The sequence below is a fragment of the Macaca mulatta genome, chromosome 16 (genome assembly GCF_049350105.2).
Source record: "Macaca mulatta isolate MMU2019108-1 chromosome 16, T2T-MMU8v2.0, whole genome shotgun sequence".
Lineage (NCBI taxonomy): Eukaryota > Metazoa > Chordata > Mammalia > Primates > Cercopithecidae > Macaca > Macaca mulatta.
In genome coordinates this window covers 52550636-52573360 of record NC_133421.1, presented here as the reverse complement: position 1 = coordinate 52573360, position 22725 = coordinate 52550636, and the positions used below count along the sequence as shown (strand labels likewise).

The 22725-nt window shown below is 47.1% G+C and overlaps 1 protein-coding gene and 1 long non-coding RNA gene across 21 annotated transcripts in view; both read left to right on the top strand.

Annotated features, from left to right (window-relative positions):
* MSI2 (musashi RNA binding protein 2) overlaps positions 1-22725 on the top strand; it is a 433576-nt gene that overhangs the window by 167094 nt on the left and 243757 nt on the right. The gene's annotated exons all lie outside the window — the stretch shown is intronic.
* LOC144335530 (uncharacterized) overlaps positions 1-22725 on the top strand; it is a 40579-nt gene that overhangs the window by 1194 nt on the left and 16660 nt on the right. Inside the window, exons 2-3 of the long non-coding RNA XR_013406459.1 lie at positions 1474-1814; positions 18337-18939. This is a non-coding gene — a long non-coding RNA (uncharacterized LOC144335530). The remainder of the gene's footprint in view (positions 1-1473; positions 1815-18336; positions 18940-22725) is intronic.

Genomic DNA, 22725 nt, shown 5'->3' with positions numbered 1-22725 from the left:
TCTTGTCCTTGCTCTCCTCCGCTTTTGGAGCCTTTGTCTCCATCTGAGTCAGCATGACATGGTTTGAAAATTGCCTGTTTGGCTTTTAATGATGATTAATGTCCATAGCCATGTTTCAAATTTAGGATCTCTTGAAGAGTCTCCGAGACCGTTACCAACAGCAACCTGCCGAGGGAGTCGGCGCAGAGCTCCTTACTTCCCCAGCCTGAATTAGATTCCTCCCAAACTTCTCCATCTTTCCACCAGCACCCCATGGGCGCTTCTTGGGTCTTTGGCACCAGGAGCTGAGCTGGCCTGCCCATCTGGCAAGCTCCGCCCACCCTCTTGGGTTAGTGCCGGTCCCATGGGATATCTGGAAGGGTCACTTTTTCTTGCTCCATCCTCTCCACCCCCAAATCAGAGAGGCCAGTGAGGAGCTTCATTTCCTCAACAGCAGGTGCCTGTCATCTATCTGAAGATAGTTGCCAACATCTGGTACAATTGCCTCCGCAAACGCAGTAACAAGGCGGCCTGCAGTTCAGGCGCAGAGCGAGCATCGCCGCTTTAATGATAACAAGCTGTTGGCCTCCCCTCTGAGATGAATCCATCTCACAGATGTTTGTCTAGTTTTGGCAATCGTATTGCACTATAGCTTTGGTGATTATGCTCGACTGGAGACTATTACAATAAAAGAAGTTTGAACTTGTTCCATTTTTATACCCCACCCCCTTCTCCCCTGTTCTGAGGTATAATTTATATCAATGGCTGTAATATTGGTTCCCTTACTGAGGCCTCTTTACTTTTTATGATGTCGGTGGAGCTGCAGCTGATAGCCTGGCTTCCTCCACAGGTTAATGTGTTGTAGCTCCATCAGCGTTTTTAATGTCCACACTTAATGGCCCCGTGGCAGTCCCCTCACCCTCTGTGGAAGCGCATGTTGACACTGAGAGGTCGTGTGATTACTTTGACGGAGTAGCTCCAGCTGCAGATAGTTACAGCTTGTGTGTGTATGTCGGGCGTGAACATGGGGCGTGTGGGAGGCCTGATGCGTACACAGGACGGAAGATCGGAAGGAGAGGTTTCTCCTGAAGGCGGCAACAGTGAGAGACAAAGCCTGGAATGTAGAACCTTCTAGACTACTGGTGGACTTCCTCTCTGCCTCTCTTCCTCCTCTCCATTCATTCTCCTCTTCCTCCTCCTCCTCCTCCTCCTCAGGCACAGTATACTTTTACTGAGACAAAATAAATAGTCCTGGTGCAGTGGCTCAGGCCTGTAATCCCAGCACTTTGGAAGGCTGAGGTGGGGAGGATCGCTTGAGGCCAGAAGTTTGAGACCAGTGTGGGTAACATAGTGAGAACCCATCTGTACAAAAAATGTGCCTGTAGTCCTAGCTACTTGGGAGGCAAAAGCAGGAGGGTCACTTGAGCCCAGGAGTTCGAGGCTGCAGTGAGTTATGATCGCATCACTGCACTCCAGCCTGGGCAACAGAGTGAGGCTTCATCTCAAAACCACAAAAATAACAACAAAGCAAAACAAATAGAAATCACACCTTGGTGAAAGGGCATTTGGAGGCCAGTCAGGTAGTTTATGCTGCAGTGTTTGACATTTTGGGCTTTAATATTACACAGTGGTTTAATATTTAATACTATCAAATGTTACACAGCTTTACAATTATAGTTCTACATGTGAAAATTGAAAGGAACTGTCAATCCATTCAAATCATATTTAGTGATAGTAAATACCAGATATTTTTAATAATAACTCTCATTAATTGCATCTCCACTGTGTGCTAGGTACTACGCGAGCTGCTTTTATTAACAGATAAATGTGGCCAGGCACGGTGACTCACGCCTGTAATCCCAACACTTTGGGAGACTGGGGTGGGCGGATCACCAGCGAGTTCGAGACTAGCCTGGCCAATATGGTGAGACCCCATCTCTACTAAAAGTACAAAAAGTACCTGGGCGTGGTGGCAGGCGCCTGTAGTCTCAGCTACTTGGGAGGCTGAGGCAGAAGAATTGCTTGAACCCGGGCAGCGGACGTTGCAGTGAGCCAAGATCGCACCACTGCACTCCAGCCTGGGCGACAGAGCAAGACTCAGTCTCAAAAATTAAATAAATAAAATAAAATAAATGGGTAATTCTTACAGTCTCCCTGTGAGGTAGGTATTCTTGTGTCCCTTGTCACAGGTGAGAAAAATGAGGGTCCAGGACAGGAAGGTACATGCCCAGTGACACAAAGCTGCCAAGGGACAGAGAGAGCGCTCAATCCAGGGCTAGCAAACTCCAGACCCATGCTCATTCTCCAGCCATCATTGTCACCGCTAACCCTGCTCATGGCCTGCTTTGATGTCATGGAAAAATCTGCCCATCTGAGATGTGGCGCATTATATAAATCAGTACAACATAAATCACCATCATCACTTGACATTTAAGCCCTTTTTTTTTTTTTCATTTTAATTTGGATATTACTTTGTCAAAGATTAGGCAACGTAATTTTGGCAAGGTGTTATTTTTGGCAGTGCACTTACGAATGGGTGAGTCAGCCTGGCTGTGGATGCATCATTGGTGGCAGGGCACCATGGGTTTCTTTCTTTGTCCAGAAATAGACACTGGTCTCTGGGCTGGTGACACTTCAGGAGGCCCCAGATGACTGTACTGGGTGCGTGTATAGTAGCCTTCTGTGAGGAACCAAAGGAGCCACCTCATCTTGGCCTCTAGATAGGACTCTGTTGTTTAATGAGTCCATCAGATATGTGGGTTCGAGTCCTGTAGGGAGAGAAAAAACTTTTCCCAAAAAGTTAAAATAGAGTGATCTTTTGTGATGCATATCAAAATAAAAACCATGGGATGGCTTATGAAAGTTAATGGTTCCCGGAAATGGCTAAAAATGTGCAGCTTGCAACCTGGCAGTTTATTAAAGACATGAAAACATTATCTTTGCCATTCAGGTTAGATTTAAGTATATGCTTTTCACCTGGGCCACACACAGTACTAGAAGAAGCCCAACAGAAGTGTAAAGACCTGCTAATTTCCTTTGTGATCTTGGGCCTCGTCTTACTTCTCTGGGCCTTGGCTATCTTTTCTGTAAATTTCGGCTTTGTAGACATTGGATGAGATTTCAGATCTCTTCCAGCCCTGTAGTTGCATTCTATTCCGTTGGCCAGCACCTACTCTTGCCTTTCCACAATTGAAGTGTCGCATGGATCACCATCACTGTCCTCCTTCTGTTCTGAACTAGATCCCAAGTTGCCTAACGTCAGGTTAAGTACAGTGTAATTTACCATTTGGTAAAGTATGCCTGTTGATTTGGCATCTTTCCTTCTTGACTTCCCTCCCTCAGCACAGATCTCTCATGCCAGTAGTCAAATATAACATTTTTCATACCCACCCAGCGTTTTGCGTGGGCTCTTCACTCTCACCTGCCTGCCCCTCCTCACCAAATGAGTTCTTTCTTTGCGAAGCTGGAGCCAAACCACCAAAATGCCACAAAGAGATGTGGCTCAGCTTTTTCCAGTTTTTCTCTTGCAGTAGTTACAATATTATTAAAAATCCATTAAATTTTAATGTACCCTATAAAATATGTGCTCTTGTGAAAGCAAGCACAGATAATTATTTCTGATGAATAAACCAAGAGGACAAGTATGTATGAAGTTCATGCTGCAGCATTCAATTTTTATTATATACATCTCCTGCAGGGGCAATCACTGTGATGTTCCAGCTGGTTGTGTGGATGGCTGGTTCTTCTCGGAGATCCTTTGGGGCAACGTGAACCCTGAACTCTCTGGGTGTTCTCAGAGCTTGTTATTACCTGGAAAGAGAGCCGTGTGTAGGAGCTGTCTTCTGTTAAGCTCTTCAGATGAAAGAACAACGGACTAAATGAGTCAAGAAGAGAAAAATGCAGTCTTTCTCATACTCCAAGGTAGCCTTGTGGGATGAGGAGCAAAAAATCAGACATACATTTGAAGTTCTTCTGCCTAGTAGCTCTGTTCCCTTGAGCCAGTCTCTTAGCTTCTCTGAGTATTTGTTTCCTAAATGGGAGATGAGCGTTCTATCTGCCTTGTGGCTTACAGAGGCACAGAAGAGCCTGTGCCTGGCTCAGAGTGGGAATTCTGACTTGCAGGCTCCCTATTTCAGTCCCTTTCTTCTTCTTCTGGAGATCTTTTGAAAGTTTTCTCATAGCTCCAGAAGTTGGAAGACAGAGCTGTTGCCTGGCTTCCTGGAGTCTGTGTGGTGTGAGGCTTGGGAGCCATTACACATGACTATGTAGTGTCACAGCTGCTGGCTCTGGACGTCTCTTGATGCTTCAAGGATGGCTTCCGTATTATTTTCCAGAGGCTGCATGGACCTGCCAGGTGGATGGAAGTGCTTCCCATGGGGGTTGCTGGGCCTCTGTCTGCCTTCTTGGGGTGCCTGTGGCCTCTGCACCTGATGACTCCAGGGCAGGGGTCTGATGACTCCAGGGCAGCCAGTGTCGTCCCTTTGCTTGTAGATGAGGTGGCTTAGAACCAAGAGGGAGGAGCTTGGCCCAGCAGACCCTCCTGGGATTTATTGGAGGCTGTGCTTGGGAGTTGGACACGTGATCTGCTTTGCAATTTTATGAGGTCCAACTTCTGATCCTCAGCGAGGCCTCATTTCCTTCCTGGGGCAGGGTTAGTCATCCAGTTCTGCAGGCTGTGGGGCAGGACTCAGGAAGCACTTGGAATGGCCTGGAAGTCATGGGCTATACAAGCCTTTCTTGCCAGGGAGGTGGAGTGCACTACTCTCACATTTAATCCTGCCCGGTATCCTGAAGAGGGGAGGGCCAGGGTTGTAGGCGAGTTGCATGGAGGTATTCTGGAATATTCCACAACTACAGTTGGGACTCAGCTGCTGGGATCAGTGGTGAAGAAAGTCCCACATTTTGCACAGAATTGAGTGATCTGTAAATGAAGGAAGTTTAGTTTTAACAGCATTATGATTTTGTTTAAAAATGAAAAGGCATACTAGAAAAAATTAAAGACATAAGTAAACAGAGAACTAACAAATCCTTTCATCTCATCACTATGAGATAACTCACAGTAACATTTTGGTGCAGCCTTCCAGAGGTCTGTCTGCACATATATAAACATATGGTTGTGTACACTTTTATATAAATGGGATCATATGTGGTGTTTGCCAGACGGCTTTTTCTGTTCAGTATGTCAGAGACATTTTTCCATGTGATTGTATCCTACATGGTCATATTTGTTGCCTTCATTGTTTCTGTGATATCGATGCACTATGATTGACTTATGCAAACCCTTAGTTAGGATCATTTAGGTTGTTTGCAGTATCATTATGATCATTGTTTGGTATTATAGCCAGTTCTGGCAGGACCGCCCTTGTGCATGCATTTCTCTCCTGCTCCTGCAATACTTTTGACCTAGCAATTCCACTTCTAGGAATTTACAATAAGGAGATAATAATACGTTTTACAATTTGCTATTTATTGCCAAACTGCCCCACAGGGAAGTTGTACTAATTTACATTTCTACCAGTTAAGGCAGCATAATAGTGAGCTTGAGCTTTTGGTCGTAGGATTTTTGTGCCTGAGTCTTTCTAAAATTTACATTCCTCTGAAATTTGTCATATGAAACATTTTTTTTTTAATATTGAAGAGTGAGGAATCTGTTATACCTTGACTTTTAAATGCTTGTTACACTGCCTCTCTGTTCTCTGATAATCCGTGAAGTCTTGAATGGTTTTGACTGAGTGAGATACATGCAGGAGAGTTTCAGGATAGACTGGGGGTTGTGTTTCTGTTTCAGATTGTCATCTTGAAACAAAAATGGTGGCAAATAAAATGTTTTCAAGTGGATGTGTTTAGTCGTGATCTTTAATGGGTTTTTGATTATTGTTCCTAGCTGCATACCGGTTTTGTCCTAGAAAGGATATAGCTGAAGACAAATAGTGACTTTTTTCCTTCATCTAATACATTTGACAATTACATCTTGCCTTATGAAAGCATTACCATTGTTATTTAAATTTTGTATTGCTCTTTTAAGATAGTGTTCAGCTTGTTACCTGTTTATCTTTTCCCTCCTGCTGCTCTTGTGTGCATCCTCATGGCATGTGGGGCAGTGCCCTACACTCAGTAGTCACCCAGTACCCATTTTGGGATTTTTCTCCAATTATAAAGTTTTAGCATTAGGAGCTCTCTGAGAGTCAACTTTTCCCCATTGTAGACATAGTTTTGATCTTTTATACATTTTAATTTATTTTTTTCATTCAGTAGTAAGTGGTTGTTGAGTGCTTTTGATGTACCAGGTGCTGAGGTAATTGTGCCGTGACAGTGTCCACATCCTCGTGCAGGTGATGAATGGGTGTCCATACAGCCTTGGAAGTGCACGGGCCTGGGACACAGGCCTGTTTCCTCTCCTATTGTTACCTTTTACATCTGCATTTGGTAAAAACCTTCTCCAGAGAAAGGCTTGGAGTTCACAGAACCTTTATTTCAATAGAGATCTGCACTGTTCAGCTTTAGAGTGAAGGTGTTCATGAAGCATGGCCTGACAGAGAAGTGTTTGAGGAAGAGATTAAATAGAGGCAAACTCTTTCCATCTCTTGGGGAAATGGGAGATGTGGGTGTCCATTGGACCCAGGGCTTCTGAATTTTAAAATCACTTCTTCACTAGGCCGAAGCTGGCGGTCCCCCCACAAAAGGTACTGTTGAATTGCTTTGAAGGTTTCTGATTGAGAGAAGCTTGGGGTTTCTCCTAGTTGGGACTGGCGTGAGTAAAGGCAGAGAGGCCAGGCGTGGCGCAGTGGCTCACGCCTGTAATCCCAGCACTTTGGGAGGCCAAGGTGGGTGGGTCACCTGAGGTCTGGAGTTCAAGACCAACCTGGCCAACATGGTGAAACCCTGTCTCTAATAAAAATACAAAAATTAGCTGGGTGTGGTGATACATGCCTATAATCCCAGCTACTTGGGAGGCTGAGGCAGGAGAATTACATGAACTTGGGAGGCGGAGGTTGCAGTGAGCAGAGATCGCAGCACCACTGCGCTCCAGTCTGGATGACAGAGCAAGACTCTGTCTCAAAAAAAAAAAGAGAGGAAAAAAAAAAAGTAAAGGCAGGAATGTGTACAGGGACCTCACAGGATGTGGGGAAACCAGCCTGGTTGCAGTTGAGGGTATGAGTAGGACCCTACTTCTCTCCCGTTGATGAATGAAATGTATAAAACCACCTTCCTCATTATTTGGTTCTAAGGCTGAAATGAGGGCACATACGTTGTGCCAGACACACTTTACATATGGGGGTTAATAAATGTTGCCATGTCATTAATTATTAATATGTTGAATTACAAATTATTTAATCCAACCTCTCCATCCAATCCATATGGGAATCTCATCTGCAATATTTCTGACAAATTTGATTTGTTAGGAATCTCTTTTAATCTTTCATATTTGATCGACTTTCAATGGTTTAAGAACATTTCAGGAGTAAAAATCTGCTTCCCTGCTTAAAGAGCACATAGTTCCTTATTTTGGCTTTGTGAGCTCTGCAGTGGGACAAGTCCTTCCCTTTCCCACATATTTTGAATAATTCTTTAATATATATTGACATAGATATTACTAAATATTATATGGATTAGCTATATAGAACATATAAAAGATACATATTATATCAGTGCTTTGATATACATGTTAGTGGTTCTCAAATTTGGCTATATATTAGGATGATCTAAAGAGCTTTTTAGAAATATAAATTCATGGAACCATCTTTGGAGGTTAGATGGTAGGACTGTGGTAAAATCTGAGCATCTTTCTTTGTTTTTATGAGACAGGGTCTCACTCTGTCACCCAGACTGGTGTGCAGTGGCATGATCATGGCTCACTGAAGCCCCCATCTCTGGGCCCAAGTGATTCTCCCACCTCAGCCTCCCTAAGTGTTGAGATTACAGGCATGAGCCACCCCACCTGGCCTTTATTTTATTTTATTTTATTTTTTAAAAGAGATGTGGACTTGCTCTGTCGCCCAAGCTGGACTCAGGCTGGAGTGGCCTGATCATGGCTCACTGCAGCCTCAAATACCTGGGCCCAAGTGATCCCCCCACCTCAGCCTCCTAAGAACCCAGGCTTATAGTTGTGCACCACTGTTTCTGGCTGAGCATCTTTTTAAAAAATGTCCTAATATACAGCTACAATTGTGAAACATTCATTACATGTTTTCATATTTAGAATGAAGGTAATCCTTCTAGAGGCACACAAAGTTAGCTGAGTAGCAAAAAGCTGTGTCTCAAACCAAGGTCTTCTAATTTCAAATATCATGTTTTGTCTACTTTACCATGAAGCTGAATTGTGTAAGCACAATTATGAGGTCTCCCTTGCCTCCTGCCCTCACTGTATTGTCTGTTTTCCAAGGTAAACACGCCCAGTTCTTTCATTTCTTTTTACTCTGTGATTTGGGTGCCCTCTGCTCTCCTGGTAATAATATATTTACCACCCACCATATATTTATGATCAGTATACATTTGTGATGCATTCTATGGGCCAGGTACAGGGCTAGGCATTGGGACTCCAGAGTGTCTGGAGGAAAAGATCCCCGACGCTTAAATATAGTGCATTTGACATAGTCCTTATCCTTAGTGCCCTCAAGACCTTTCCCAACATATCTGGCTCTTCATAACATGGAGAGTGAGTGGTCCTTCCTGGTCTGCGTGTCCTCAGTCTAACCCCCTGTAGATCTCCCTTCATGTGGGTAGGGCTTTCTAGATGGCACCTGGGCTATGATGACTTAACCCTGCATTTCATGCTGATCCCACACAGCCACCGAATAGCACCATTGCTCTAAGGTGCCTGGGGGAGAAAAGGTTGGCCCCAGTTTTGGAAACTTTGGGTTTTTGTATGTGTCTAAAAGATTATCTTCAGTAGTTTTGCTCTCCCAGTGAGAAAAGGAGAGGCTGATCGTGTGCTGCCAGACACTGGGCAAAGGGCGATGTTTGTCATGACCATCCGGTGACTCCTGCTGCCTGTGACTCCTGCTGCCGCTGTCCTTCCTGCCTGGATGTTTTTGGAGCTTCCATCTACTCATCCGGCATCCAGGGAGGCTGCGATGAAGTGAGGACCATCTGTTAGGGACCAGATAGCAAGGACGTTTGCAGCACGTTGAAGGTTGTTGGCCTGGATGACCAGCAAGGGCTTTTCCTGCCCTGCGTGCCTGGACTCCCACCTCCCCACCCCTGATTAGGCTTCCTGGTTGGGGGGAGTCATAGCTAGTGGAGCTCTAGTCTGTAACAAACAAACCATAGAAATGACAAACCCTCAGGTCTTTCACATTGATTAGATAATTAAAAAAAAAAAAATTAAAATAGCTAAGCAAAAGGGAGAATTTCTGGTCTCATCCTGGAGAACCAGCATTTTGCTGTGTGTCCTCCAGCGCATTCGCTCTGCAGTGGTCACACTGGTGATGAATGTGGACACTGGGGGCAGGCAGGCCTGGCTGCCATTCTTGCCCCCACCATTTCCCAAGTGTGTGACCTTGGGCAAGTTCATCTGTAAAATGGTGATAAAGTAGAAAGTATTTTATAGAATTGGGAGTCTTAAGGGAGACAGATGCATGGAAGTCCTTAGCAGAGGACCTCACACACAGTGAATGCTCAATCCAACGTTTATTTGAATCATATGTGCCTTATTATTTATAAGGATGGGACTCCCTCCAATGTCTTGAGGTTGTCAGCATATGACCGTGAATGCTACTACACAGTGCCCATTCATTGGAAATTATGGAGCCACCAAAGAAAACTCACCTCAAAGTGAAGTGATGCTCTTTTGATGGTAAACACCATCGTTTTGCTGCACAGTAATTAGGCATGAATGGCAAACAGTTCACATCAGTGACTGTAATTAATTAGTAAAAACATTTTTTTTTCAGCCAAATCTAAGTCCGCCTTCTTGCTCTTCTCATGTGGTTGTCTGGTGTTGGTAATGAGTGTCCACACTGCCCCTGGGGCAAGTTCCTTGAGGGCAGGAATGGCAGTTTCTTCTTTGTACCCTCCGCCCCACTCCCAGTCTGGCACATGGGGGCTCAGGAAGTGCTGGTGCTGCAGCCCAGCTGTTCCTTCATTCCCTCAAAAGTCCTCGTTAATACGCATGTCTCTAAAGTAATGGCCTTATTTTCAGTGGATTTATTTTTCTTGTTCTTGCTCTTTACCTCTCAATTTTCCCATATAAGAGGCTCCAGGGCTGCACTTAACAGATTCTGTCTGTCTGTCTTCTTTTCAAGGCTGAAGATCTCTGAGCACCCACTTTTCCCTGGCCCATGTGCTGGCAGCCCTGAGTTTCTAGACTTAGCTTGCCCTCTAACCCAAGGATGGCAGCCCAAGTTGGCAGAGGTGGTAGGAGGAGGCAAAGCTGTGGTGGTGGTTGGGTGGAGGAATCAGAGCATAGGGGGTCCTCTAGCCATGAAGATGAAGGAATTTTCACTGTTTATAGAATCTGCATTGGCTGTCCTACCCACTTCTTCCTCCTGAATTTGGCACTGGTTATGATTTTAGGAGCATGGAGAAGACTCCTCCAAGAATTAGAAACAAACAGATTCCATTTGCTATCTCTTTAGCTGTAAAGCCTTTAGTTGAGGACCAGGTGTTTTATTCCACAATTGGGTGAAATTCCCTCAGTTGCTGAAACCCATTCCGTGTCAGATGGTATCTCCTGCCCATTCATTGTGACCCTCCTTGTCTTGAAGAATCGATCCCCCCAGGCCCAGTTTTTCTATAACTGGCACAGACTCACAGGTGGGAGCCCAGGCAGGCTGCACTCCAGGCATCGGCCCTCTCTTCTTCCCTGATGCTCAGAACCAGGCTCCTCCTGAGCACAGAAATCAGGGCCCCGTGGTTCAGAATGGCCACCGTGTAGGGTCCCAAGGCCAGCTGTGTTGTAGCATGGTCAGTGCGGCATGTCTTATATATAACCTGCATGTGGGTTACTGGAGGCCAGAGGCACCTGTGGTCTTGGAATGAGGATCTCTCTGACATGAGAAGACAGATGTCAAAACAAGTCCCTGCCACCCCTGGAGCTGTTTGTCCAAGCTCAGCCACTGCATCTTCCTGTCTGGCAGATTGCATTCTTCCTCTTACCTGTTTGCCTTCTGGAAGACTTGATTGTGGTGGCAAGAAGATAGGCCCCACCAGGGTGGGCCTTGTTCCAGCTTTGCAGCAAACAAGCTCTGATTTGTTGGGGAGGCTGGGAGGGACCCCACTTCACTCTTTGCCCCTAGTCACGTCCACCTGCACTTGGGCAAGTCAATCAGTTGGTTCTGTAGACAGAACAGCCTCTTGCAGCACAGACTCCGCCGGGCACTTGGCGGTGGTGTGGAATATGAAGAGCAGGCTTCCCAGTCTGTAGGTACAACTCACTCTGTCCCTTTGCAGCATAAATGTGTTCCCACTAATCTGTGCCTCTCTCCCCTCAACACGTTCGGTCTTTAATTGTAACTATTAATCACGCCGAGTTGTGTCGCACTTCATAACCCTTCCATTAAATATTAAGCTTGAAAAAAATTGAGCTTTCTTAATTGAATTATTGAATTACCAGGCACTTAATGTGGCTCTGGTGGATGAGAATCATGGAATTTCGGCTTCGGAAGGGATCTTAGTTTCCTCGTCTGTGACATAGAGGGTGTGCGAGGCCCCGGGGAGCCAGGAGACTTGCTCAGGGTCGGTGGCCCAGAAGAGGCTGGAGCTGGCGTCCCTCTTGCCATGCCTTGCCCCACTGCCTCCTTACGGAGGAGGCTGTATTCCTGGGCTCATAGCCATTCTCGGGTTTCTGCAGTGTGTGTTTCTCTAGTGGTTCCCAACATTGGGGTTGGGTTTTTAGGTGGACACAGTCACATGCGGGCATTTGAAGGGCTGCCCTCTCTGGAATCAGGCAGTCTGTCCTTGGGATGAGATGCTCGCTGGCCCTTTGGCTTCTTCCTCAGAGATGTTTATGCTCATGGCCTTGGCCGCTCTCCCTCTTCCTCCTGGTTTCCGCTGGTAGCCCAGCCCTCTCCCTGCCTGACTCCCCCACTCCTTTTCTGCTGGGCATTTCCATTTGAATGTTCCAGGCTCCTCTCACCTTCACCCTCCTCACACTGACCTCACTGACTCCAGTCTGTTCTCGTGCCCTGAGTCCCTGTGTGGGAGAAGAATGGCATTTCTGACGGCTCTTCCTGACTCACTCGTTGAGACTGATGCTTATCTGCTAAGCGGTTCCTGTGTTCACTCCTTCCCTCTTCTGTCTGCTGTCCCCATCGCAAGCGAGACTGAACCCTTTCTGCTTCCTGATGTGATTCCTTGTCACAGTCCCTCCTGCCCCAACCTGTGTTGCCCTTTGCTACCAGATGTGTCTTCCTGAAATCCTGTTTTCAGTGGACGATCCTCCGTTCCCAGCTTGCAGTGGCTCCCTACTTCCCGCCACAGTGAATCTACAGTCCTCTCAACTCCGTTCATGTCCATGGGCCCTTCCAGAGTGACAGGCACCATGATCGGTGCTGCCACCTCCCTTTAGGGAAAGGATTTGAGACCTGTGATAGAACAACTAGGAAAGGGAGGCTCAGACATTGCAGGTGGCTTCTCTAAGGTGACATGCCGAGTTGTTGGGTGTACTGGGTTGAATGGCGTTCTCTCCCGAATTCACGTTCACCTGGAACCTCAGAATGTGACCTTATTTGTAAACGGGGTCTTTGCAGATATAATTAGGTAACACGAGGTCATGCTGTTGGGAGGAGGGTGCTAATGCAGTTACTGGCATCCTTATAAGAAGATCTGAAGTCGAATCCAGGACACACATGGGGAGAAGACCCCATGAATATGGAGACAGGGATCAGAGTGATGTATCCACAAGCCATGGGACACCGAGGATTGCTGGGAGCCCCTAGAAGGCAAGAGCGGGGCATGGATAGACTCTCCCCAGAGCTTCAGAAGGAACCAGCCGTATGACACCTTGATTTCAGACTTCCAGCCTCTAGAACTGTGAGACGTAAATTCCTGGTGTTTAAGCCACCTGGTTGCAGGACTTTGTTACAGCAGCCCTAGGAAACCAAGACAATAGGGAAGCCGTATTTTGAAGCCACAAATTCTGAGTGCAGGGGTGTTCTCACTGTACACAGCTGCCACCCCTGCCTGGCCTCCCAGACTTCCTAACGCGGACCCTCGCTTTGTTAATTGGTGATTGCCCACTGTCTTCGGAGTGGATCAGCCCCAGAGATGCGCCCCTTCCTCAAGCATCGCTTGTGCGGGTTGTGGTTGTACTGTTGCGTGTTCCTGTGGTCCCCTCCTTCTCCGTTCCTAACCAGTGTTTTTTGTATGACACGAATATTTTAAATTTAAATTTAATTTTTGGTGGGGAAGTACAATGTGATGTTTAAATTTTTTTAAATGTTATTTTTAATTGATGAATAGTAATGGTTTATATTTATGGGGTACAATGTGATGTTTGTTTCGATACATGTATACATTGTGGAGTGATTAAAGCCGGTGAATTAATACATCCATCATTTCACATACTTATCATTTCTTTGTAGTAAGAACATTTTAACGATTTATTTTTTTTGGAGACGGAGTCTTGCTCTGTTGCCCGGGCTGGAGTGCAGTGGCATGAGCTTGAACTCCTGAGCTCAGGCAATCCGTCCACCTGGGCCTCCCAAAGTGCTAGGATTATAGGCATGAGCCGCCATTCCAGGCACATTTTAATGATTTTGAAATATACATTACCTTACGATTAACTATAGCCACCATGCTGTTCTATAGATCACTGGAACTTACTCTTCCTGTCTAACTGAAACGTTGTCCGGCATCTCCCTTTGACCAGCAAACGCTTTGACCAACATCTCCCTCCTTCCCCATGCACCCCCATCCTCTGGTAACCCCCATTCTACTAATACTCTGTTTCTATGAGTTAGACTTTTAAAGATTCCACATATAAGTGAGATCATATAATATTTGTCTTTCTGTACCTGCCTTATTTCACTTAGCATAATGTCCTCTAGGTTCATCCATGTTGTTTCAAAGGATATAATTTCACTTTTTAAGGCTGAGTAGTATGTGTGTGTGTGTGTGTGTGTGTGTGTGTGTGTGTGTGTGTGTGTGTGTGTATATGCGCCAATTTTTTTTATCCATTTACCCATTGATGGGCACTTAAGTTGTTTCCATGTCGTGGTTATTGTGAACAGTGCTGCAGTAAACATAAGGCCAGCCAGTTTTGACTGAGTGTCTTCAACATGTCAGGTGCTATGTTAGGCACTGGGGGATATAAGATGGACAAGACTCTCACTTTCATGAAACATACATTTCAGTGGAGGGTTGAGGGGAAAACACTCAGATGGCAAGCAAATAACAAACATAGCAGAGAGTTCTCTTTACTATGAAGAAAATTTCCACTAATGTAGGAGAGACTGCTTGGGGCTTCTTTCTTTTTTATTATTTTTTTGTTATTATTTTTTGTTGATCTTCCCTTGAGTTGCAACTTGGGGCTGCTTTTGATAGGGGTGGTAAGGCAAGCTCTCTCAGAAGCTGGTTTTGAAGCTAAGCCCTGAATGAAGGAAGAGGCCAGCTGTGTGCAGCTATAGGAGACAGTCATTCCCACAGAGGGAGCAGGCAGTGCAAAGGCCCTGTGACGGGACAGAATTTGGTAGTTCAAGACTCAGACAGAAGACAGGTGTGATGGCACCTGGTGTGTGGGGGAAGAGGCAGATGGGCCACGCAGAGCCTTGTGAACCAGGGTAAGAAGTCTGAATTGTGTTCCAAGTGCCATGGAAAGCCTTTGGAAGGTTTTAAGCAGACAGGTGACAAGATCAGTGTTTTTAAAGGTCTCTCTGATTGTTCTGTAGAGACCGGATAGTGGGGAGCTAGGAGCACCAAAGGTGATCTGGCTTTAATGCCCAGCTCAGTTCTTCTGCCGTACACCTCTAATCCACTGTCTTCCTCCCCTGAGCTACTCGTGCACTTAAAGTCAATACAGCACGCTCACCACTTAATTAGAAAATCGTTTCTGCACATTAAAGAGACCTCCCCAGCCAGGGAGGGCCTCAGGGCTGTGCCGTCTCACGTAAGTCTCCTTTGGAATGCCCCTCAGTTCGTGGGGATGGATTCATTGCCCTTCCAATGGGACTGAGTGATGGATTCATGTTTTACGTGAAATTGTTGGAGGGGTAGGGGGTAAGTCCATCCCTCCTAGAAAAAGTTTTACCCATCCAGGAACTGCCACACTCTTATGGCTATAGGAGGCTTGGGGGATTCGCTCTACTATGCACGTTGGAAACTGAAGCTCTGAGAGGTTGTGGGGCCTTGAATAAGGGTCAGAGCTCAGGTCTGCTGGACCACGAAACCCACAACTTCCATGCTGGAGGTGGAGGGTGAGCTCTTGGAATGAATGCATGCCTGAAAAATCCATAACTGAGTGATGAAGCAGTTAAAATCAGGAAGCTTCCAAATGGCCTGTGGAAGCGGGTGTCACTATACGGTGTAGTGGTTCAGAGCTTGGGAATGAGATGAACCTGGGGTTGAATCTAGCCATGGCCTTGGGCAAGTGACTTGACCTCACTGAGTCTCTCAATATGCTGCTCTGTAAGATGGGAAGAATAATAAAGTAACTACCTCACATGGGGGCAGTGATGATTAAATGAGAAAATTCACAAAAGGGGCTTAGTAGAGTTTGTGGCACAGAATATGCACCCAGTAAATATCTTCTATTGAAAATAGACTGGAACTGGGAACAGATTACGGAAGGAGGAATGTGTGTTCACAAATGTGTGGAAAAACCAGTTGTACTTGTGTTCTGGCTACTGGGTTCTCCAAAAAGTGTGGACTAAAGAAAACTGATGCTTGGCTGGGTGGATGTGGGGAGAGAGATCCAGCGTGGGCCTTGCTCTGCTAAGATGAGTGTTAGAAGGCATGGGAAATGGAAGTTGAGAGGTCCAAGAACCTGAGGCAGAGGAGCCCCTGGGTCTGGGCAGCCCATGCCCACCGAGAAGGCAGGGGGGTGAGAGCAGGCAGAATTGAATTGGAGAGTTGAGTGGAAGTGAAAGATGCCGCTTGCTTTGGGCATTCCAGTGAAACCACTCCCCTGAATATGACAGCGGTTAATCATAATATCATAAAAGTTTTAGAATTGGAGGGACTGAAGAGAGCATCTGGTTTTGCCCAAGGTCAGACAGGGTTATTTTGCAAGCAGAGATGAGTACTGACAGTACTCGGGTTTTAGAGAAAACATTGCTCCCACCCTTCCTGTCCCTTCTCCTGGGTTGACTCCAGCAACTCACCTCTCCCCAGCTGAGAAGCACTTGACATTGGATTCAAGGACATCAGAGACACTTACAGCCCGGAGCCTGGTGTGTGCATTGTTGATGAATCCCCAAGGTTGAGCCGAGGCTTGGATGGTAGGTCAAGTGTCTGTTGAATATCAGCAGAAATATTTTCCATCTTCCTGACGAGGAGGGAATTTCAGAAAGAACATTTTGGCGTCTCATTTCTTGGGATTGCCTTTATCAATCGTGATGCATATTTCTGGGCAGTAACCTTACTTTTGGATTTATTTTATTCCCCATCCTAACTCATTTATTCATCTATTTTTGTTGCGTTGTAGCTATTTTTGTAAGACACCTCCAATCCCTTTGGAACAGAATGAAGTAGAAATAAAGAAATGAAGTCTCTTGGCTTTTGCTCCCAGATCATTGGAAAGATGACTCAATGAGCCAGAGCTCTTTGAGGCCAATAATGAACTTGGGTCAGGTCAGAACTCGAATTCCAATTGCAGGAGGGACTTGACACAGTGGGACTGTCATTCCTGGGGATGATGGTTGGCAATAGAATGATTGGGGGTTGAATTATGGGGCCATGCCTGGAGGGACCGGGGAGAGGAGGGAAAGAATGTTTTCCGTGGGTTGCCAGGTAGAATTCCAATGTTCGCTGCAGTGAACTTTTCTTCACACGTTTGTCCTTGGCCCTCTTTTCTTCCTTATGGGACAGGGATGCATTTTTGGTGGCTCGTTAACAAGACAAAAATAAGGAGAGGGATGAGGAAAGGTAAACAGAGAACCCTACAAGTTCGCGTATTCTATGCCCTGCATTCTGTGTGGACCAAACAATTCCCAAAGAGGTCTAACCCCAAATAAGTTAGTATCCTGCTTCTAGTAACCTGTAATAAAGTACATCTTTTTTCTACTTACTTAGTCAATAAATATTAAGTGCTTAATACTATAGAGAAGAAGGCGACAATGGTCTCATTTTCATGGGACCTAATGTGGTGTGACAGACCAACATTAGAGATGCACGCAGAAAGACATGTACATGCACCCATGTAATTACTAAGTGCCACAGGTGCTGTGAAAAGAAAGCACAGTGTGTCCTACGAGAGAGAACGGGACCTTATTTGGGTTGGGTGGTTATGGAGGGCCCCCTCTGAGCATGTCTGGCCTTCCTGTCTTTGCAGCAGCCTCCACCTCCGTGCTCCTCAGAGACAGTGCACCAGTAGAGGTGGGGTGGGGCAGGTGGTTTAGCCTGAGCTGGGGTGCCTGACTGGGGACGTGCCCAGAGGAGTAGTTTGTGGGGAAGGCAGGATGGGGTCCCCACAGCAAGCTTTCCTCTCCCTGGCTGGGCCACCTGTTGCCAACAGTCAGGCCCCGGGGAATAGCTTCCCCCCAGGGGGAGTTCAGTAACGGGTACCATTTCTCAGAAGAGACTGGCCACAGAGATAAGACCACAGTGACAAGGGGGCCATAAATTGTTACCTGTGCCCTTCGGTTACCCCTTCTTCCTCCATCCCCTCCTTCCTGAGCCAGTGGGGTTAGATTTAGCAACAGGGCTTCTGTTCGTGAGATGGAGCAGAAAGCAGACTTTCTGGAGGCTGGGCATGATCACTGAGATGCAGAGCGCTGATAGGGAAAATCAATTTAATTTCTGTTGCTCCGTGACAAGCAGGGGTGGCGAGCAGGAAGGTCAGGCCTGTTTTGAAAGCCACAGTTCAGTTAAGAAAATAAAACACTCCTTGTAAGGAATTTTTTAAAAAATATAGTATTTTAGGACGGGAAAAATGGAAGTGGGTCAAGATGAGGGGTTTAGTCGGAGGAGCAGAGCAGACCCATGGCAATCCCAGTCTGACCGGAGCCTGGGGCCTGAGGGCTGCAGCTCTCCCATAGGAATTTTTTTATTGTTTTTGTTTTTGAGACCGAGTGTGTTTCATTCTTGTTGCCCGGGCTGGAGTGCAATGGTGCAGGTTGCTCACTGCAACCCCCGCCTCCCGGGTTCAAGCGATTGCCCTGCCTCAGTCTCCCAAGTAGTTAGGATTACAGGCACCTGCCACCACGCCCGGCTATTTGTTTTGTATTTTTAGTGGAAATGGGGTTTCACCATGTTGGCCAGGCTGGTCTCGAACTCCTGACCTTGGGTGATCCGCACAGGCATAAGCCACCCTGCCTGGCCTAGGAATTTTGTTGTGTGTCTGTTGAGTTGAGTTGCTCGGGACTTGTTGTAGCAGGGGACCACTTTCATTAGGTGTCTGTTTCCCGAGGCATGATTAAGGCACAGTTCTCCTTCCCTCTGGTTGATGCTGGGGAAGCGTTGGCTTCTAGCAGTTTTTGTTTGCTCCGATCAAGCCTCTGTGATTCATGGGATTTACAGGTTGGAGGCTGAGAGGTATTTGTAGGTCTGGATGAGGATTTGCACTCAACTTGGTTGTGGCATGTCCTTGTCAAACTATGGCCTCACTTGATTTAGAGGACAAGGAGGACTCTGCAGAAAGCACTTCCTTGGCTGATGGTAGAGATTAGATATTTGCGGGGAGAGAGTTGGGTTAACCCAAGCCTTCATCAACATCCCACAGGAACCTCCCTTGAGGTGACTTTCATTCATCAGATAGAGGGTGGCATTGCAGGTCCTGTGCCAGGCACTGGGGAGATGTGCTTTGTCTTTTTTTTTTTTTTTTTTTGATGGAGCCTCTCACTCTGTCACTCAGGCTGGAGTGCAGTGGCGCGATCTCGGCTCACTGCAACCTCTTCCTCCCGGTTTCATGTGATTCTCCTGCCTCAGCCTCCCGAGTAGCTGGGATTACAGGCGTGCGCCACCATGTCCAGCTAATTTGTAGAGAAGGAGCTCACAGCATAGGAGAAAGCTCAGACTTTGGACTATTTCCTAAGAATCTGATAAGTGAATACATTTCCAGGATTCTTACCTTCTTAGCGATGGACTGAAGTCTTGGGATAGTGTGTGAGGGCCAGAGGGGGAAATTGAAACAATGAAAAGAAATTGGAGGTAATTAGAACCTCATTGTAAACTTGTGTCTGTGATACTTGGGGTGGGATAAGAGGGGGGATCTGTTCTAGCTAAGATTCAATACCAGTGGTTATCTGTTTGATTATAGCTTAGGGTAAGGGTAAGTGATCTATCTTCACTGTTTGGTCTCCCCGGAGTTAGGTGTTTATTTCAAACCGCCAGTCACTTGTGGTGTTTTGACCTAGAAGCCAGGCAAGGCAGTTTGAACTGTGCTTGAAAGGGTGGGGAGCCAGGGCTCATTCTGAATTGCGAGCTGAAGAGGTAGTGATGGGTGCCCCATGCTCTAATAGAGGTCTGAGAAGTGAACTGGGTGGCCAGCTGGGTCCGACTCCTGAGAGCTTGCTGGGGGACGGGAAGCGTGCCCCTCATTCCCTTTGAAATAGCTTTGTGTTTGTCATTCTTGTGACTTGGATACCCCTTTGGACCCCGTATCTGTGGGCTTAGCATCAGTCAGACGCTGTTTGTCAGACAGTCTTACCTGGGGTTTGTTATCCGTGTGTGTGTGTGTCTGTGTGTCTGTGCACTCCTAAGGTTAGCTAGCATGGCTGGGTCAGACTGGATTCCTTGCTGAGCATCTAGCTGAAAGAGGTTAAGAGGAGGCTCATATACTGCTGAAGGCCAGAGGACTTTGCTGAATCGCTGGTCATCTGAAAAACGAGCTGGGCTATTTATAATTTGGCAGGCTGCCATGGGACTTGAATGAATGGCAGTCTGTGCAGGCTCGCACACTCTGTGTACTGGGTCTGAGCGTGGGTTTGTTCATTTATGTGCCCCTGTGCATGAGTGTGGACGTGATTTCCTGGCGTGCAGGGTAAGGACTGAGGAGGTGGGGAAGCGGGCTTTACCTTGGTCCTCTGGTCCCCCAAGAGGCCACAGCTACCCTTATTTATGCCCGGGATGTTGGTGTTTCTGGTGTTTTAAGCCGCAGAAACACAGGTTTCTGAGACCTGGACGATCTCTTTTTACTCCTGAGGAAACAAGGCCAGAGGGGTTCCCGGGGGCTCAGAGGAGGCCTCGGGTCAGGGGCCATCCCAGGTGGGAGCTGTGTCTCTGGCCAGCTTGCTCCTGTCAACACTGCCCCCTGCCGCTCTCCCGGGGTTGCAGGGAGCTGGTCGTGCTGGAGACGGATGTTTTCAGGCAGCGCTTTGTAGGAGTCAGTGACGCTGGTAACCCACTAATGTGAGGATGAAGTCTTTGTATTCTGTTTCCATTGACGGGGACGGGTTTGCAGAACCACCCACACCCTTGCCTGGGCCTGGTGACTCATGAGGACAAGATGGCTGACCAAGGAGAGGGAGGGGTTCCACTCCCTCCAAGGCCCACGGCTGACTCTTTTTCATGCATTTGGTGCTAAATTGCCGCTCTGAGGCTCTTGAGTAGCTTATATGAACTCTGGTCACCCCCCGCCCCTTGCCTCTCCTAAATCCTTTGGGAGGTGTCCCCATGCCCTACACACTGCCTGCTCTGTCACCTCACCACTCTGCAACCAGCTGGGCTGGCTGGTTTTCACTGCTGGGAGGTAGACTTTTTTTCAAGAAGTATGAAAGTATCATTGGCATATAGACAGACCTCTGCACTCAGCTGGAACTGGGTTTTGAATCTCAGCTTCAGGACTCAGTAATGTTGTAAATCTCTGAACTTCTTGGAGACTTTGTTTTAGGAAGAGAGGACCCTATACGACAAAGTCCCTCTGTAAAGTCCAGCACAGGGGCCATCTCTCATCAGGGTCGCTTTCTTTTCCCTCTTCTCTCAGCCTGATTCTGTTCTTCCTTCCTTCCTTTTTGTTGTTTAAGCTTATGCATGTAATTTCAGCCTCATAAGGGACATTATGTAGATTAATTGCCATATGGGAAGTACTTGAGCATGTTGCCTGGCACACAGTAGGTGTGTAGCAATAGTAGTCATTGTTTTTATAGTTGTCTGTTTTGGGCAAAGGTGATACCTGCAGGGGTCTCTTTTATTATTATTTCACTATTTATTTCATAATTGTAGCTTCATGGGGAGGACAGAAGAGTGAAAGGATCCCAGGGAGGCATTCCTCCCTTCACCCTGGAGACCTCCCTTGCTAGCTCTACATTTAAACTGGCCTCTGCGTGGGTTCATGGTCCTGTACATCAACACAGCTAATTTTTTTTTTTTTTTTTTTTGAGACAGAGTCTTGCTCTGTCTCCAGGCTGGAGTGCAGTGGCGCGATCTCTGCTCACTGGGTCCTCCACCTCCCGAGTTCAAGCGATTCTCCTGCCTCAGCCTACCAAGTAGCTGGGACTACAGGTGCATGCCACCACGCCCAACTAATTTTTGTATTTTTAGTTGAGACAGGGTTTCACTATGTTGGCCAGGATGGTCTCGATCTCTTGACCTCGTGATCTACCTGCCTCAGCCTCCCGAAGTGCTGGGATTACAGGCGTAAGCCACTGCACCCGGCCAACAGAGCTGATTTTTATAAACCTTCTAGAAACATTTGCCTTCTTGGTTTTCAAGCATAAACAACCTCACTTTCATAAAGGGGAGTTGCTATAAGATTCGGAACTTGGAGAGGTTTTTGTTTGGGCGTTTAGTTTTCTTAAACAGCATGAGGTTTGTTGGATTCTGTAGGGTTTTGTGCAGCCTGTCCAGCAGTTAGCCATCTCCCCTCCCCTTCTCCTGGAAGAAATGGGTGTTTTGTTCTCCACTGGCCTCTCCTCACGTGTTTCTTCTTCTGGGAAAAACCCCACAACCCCAGGTTCTGTTGCCCAAGATGAGACTGGATGAAAATCAAGAGGGGATGCTGACAAGACCCTGGAATGCCCAGAGAGCAGAGTGGTGGGAGCGAGGAAGGCGGCGCTGGCCTGGGGCCATCTTACTCTTCCTTTCTTCCTGACAGGTGTGTAGAATGGCATCTCCTGCCGGCTCGCTGGGGGCCTGGGATATCTCTGGCAGACAGTGCTGGAAATTTAATGCTCCTTGAAACAGGAGAACCTGAGAATGCTTACAGAAATCACCCTTATTAAAGTTTGAAGGGGTGAAGAAAAGCGCTAATGGGGGAGATCCTATACTTACAAACCCACCTTGAAGGGGTTAGGGGTTACTTCCCACCTGCCAGCACCTTCCCTGCTCTGAGGGAACAGGGAAGCTGACGGCTGGGGGCTTCGGGGCTCTGGGGACAGCTGCCTTTTGCGGCCTGTCTGCCTGGCCTACGTCTGTGCCTGTCTACAGCTTAGGGTCCACTTAGGACAGCAAAATCCAGCCAAGCTGGCTGGCTGGGGCTGAGTGGGGCCTTTTGGCTTCAGGTGACTTTGTGGCTTCGGCCTTGGGTAAGAGGAGGGGCCGTGTGTCGAGCCCTCTGGAAGGTCTGGACTCCTGCTTTTCCTTGCCTCTTCTCATTCTCCAACCACCCCCAAGGTTTAGCAGAGTCTTGGGCGCGTCTCCTCCGTTTGCACCGCGTGTTTGTGGCAGCAGCTGTTGGTGCTGACTAATAGGACTTCCTGGCAGCTGTGCCGG